Source organism: Echinops telfairi, unplaced genomic scaffold, assembly GCF_000313985.2.
Source record: "Echinops telfairi isolate 266 unplaced genomic scaffold, ASM31398v2 ScPeMD7_3;HRSCAF=10, whole genome shotgun sequence".
In the NCBI taxonomy this organism is placed as follows: domain Eukaryota; kingdom Metazoa; phylum Chordata; class Mammalia; order Afrosoricida; family Tenrecidae; genus Echinops; species Echinops telfairi.
This window is the reverse complement of record NW_022103899.1, coordinates 13,059,674-13,062,273: the sequence shown is the minus strand read 5'-3', so window position 1 is coordinate 13,062,273 and position 2,600 is coordinate 13,059,674.

Sequence of the window (2,600 nt, the reverse complement as noted above, 5' to 3'; positions counted from 1 at the left end):
AGGGGTTCATCTGTCCTGGATTCCCTGTGTTTCCAGTTCCCATCTGTACCGCTGTGCATCCTCTGGTCTAACCAGATTTGCAAGGTAGAATTGGTATGATGATAGTGGTGGGGAGGAAGTGTTTAAGAACTAGAGGAAGGTTGTGAGTTGCATTATTGCTACACTGAACTCATCTCCTCCCCAATACCCCTCTGCAAAGGATGTCCAGTGGTCTACAGATGGGCATTGGGTCCTCATGATGCGCTCCCCTCATTCATGATGATATGATTTTTTTCCCCCTGCCTTTGGTGCTTGATACCTGGTCCTCTCGACACTTCATGATCATACATGTTGGTGTGCTGCTTTCATGTGGGCTTTGTTGCTTCTGGGCTAGATGGCCGCTTGTTTACTTTCAAACCTTTAAGACCCCTATCTTTTGATAGCCGGGCACCATCAGCCTTCTTCACCACACTTACTTATGCACACATTCATCTTCAGCATTTATATGGGGAAGTATTACCACATTTTCTTAGTCTGTAGTATAAGATATCTTAAAACTAGTTAACATATCTGTACTATCTTCTCGAGTCTTCAATAAACCAGTAAATAAATTCTACAAACCAATTAAGAAGGTATTAAATTATATTTTTATGCTAGGAATGTACCTCTAATGCCAAAAGAAGAGAAACGGGCCCTAAAAACAAAAGGTGTACAGATTCTCCTTTTTCTATTGTATCATTTGGTAGCATATGGTTGAAAGAAAAATATAGAAAACAAGAATGTATAGCTAAATTAAAGAAGTGAATTATGACTCTCATACAAATAAGAAATATACACCTACCAGTGCTTTTATCTAATTAAATGATGAGAAAGTCAGTAAACTGATACAACTTGTTAAGAGAATCAAAGAATCACATATAGAAGCATATAACAATTCTGAAAGGTTTTTGTAAATATAAGCAAAATGTCTTTCTTTAGAGCAATAACCATTTTCATCTCACTGAGCATAAGTAGTTTATATTTCTATAACTATATAACTATCCATTTCTACAACTTATTTGTAAAGTAGCATAAAACAATGAAAGGTAGAAATGCAAGAATAACACACTGGAAAAGACTTTCCAATCGCTCTTATATATGCATTTAATTACATCTACATGGATCAGCCAAAAAGCATTACTGCAAGATCACAAAACCTTTTATTTTAAAAATAAAAACATGGATTACTGATATCGCCTCCAAAGCCTACCCACTTCTGGAGACTATTCCCAACGCTAGTAATTCTTCCAGAACTCCATGCTTCAAAATGACTGGTTTGCCTCCTCAAGGCCCTCCAAACATTTTCCTTTCAAATGTTTTTTAGTTCAGGAGATGAAGAGGAAAGTGTAGAGGTAGGATCAGCAGTGTAGTTGGATGGGGTACAATTTCCTAACAAAATTCTTCCTACTCTTGAAGAATGATCAGGTACATTCTCATGATAAGAAAATTCAATTCCTCAGGACAGCTTTCCTACCCTTTTTTTTTTTACCTCTCCAGTTTTCGGGTTCTTAAAACTTCTTCGTAATAAACCCCTGGGGTCTTCCCGTGTCCTTAAAGAAAATCTATCAAGATTACCTCTTTGGTAATTTGGCAGTTGCATTAATCTTCTGATCTGACCTCGCAGCCTTGAATTGACTTCTTTTTTTTTTTTAAAGACACCCCAAACATGTATTACTAAGGAAACTTGCCTGCAGTCACCCATTGATCACATGTTTAAGCATGTTTTGTTTTGGTTTCTTTTTTATAAAAACTAATTTATTTCATAAAACATAAATCTATGTATGTATGAATGGGGAACTCTAGTTGCAATAGGGTTGTATATAATGAGAGAACACTCTTATGTTCTCTCTAATATGTATTAGAATATACATGTATATAATACTCTGTGTCAATAGACAATATACAATGATGCTTCAAAAAGTTATAAACAAATAGAATTAAAAGGTAAGAGAAATTTTGCATAAACTTTTTTCTCCCTGTGTTTCTGTTAGTGTGTGTGTGTGTGTGTGTGTGTTGACTTACATACCATCAGTCTCATGATTTTTTACATTTCCACTTAACTTCCCTCCTTGGTATTATATCATCACAAATGAATAGTCTTAACCAGTATTGGCTTGATAAACTTAACAAGTGTGTGAATTCATTATATATTCCTCTGAGCTTGCTTCACACATCTAGAGCCATAAAGTATTAAACAAACACTATGGCCTGGAATTGTTTATAAGAAATTTTGGATATATATTTTTAAGGTGCTTGTTGTTTGCTATCTCAAACTAGACAATTGCTTCAAAGACAATCTATCTACCAGATTTCCCATAAATTTGGAAGTCTCTTTCTTCAAGGTTCCCTTCACCCAAAAAGGGGTAGGGATGGCTTTCAAACAAAAACTCAAACTCACTGCATGGAGTCAATTCTGACTCAGCCTAGAACTGCCCCTGTGGGTTTTTGAGACTAACTCATTTTTCTTTTTCTTTTTTTTTGATTCAATTTATTGGGGGCTCATACAATTCTTATCACAATCCATACATCCATCCATTATGTCAAGCACATTTGTACATTTGTTGCCATCATCATTCTCAAAA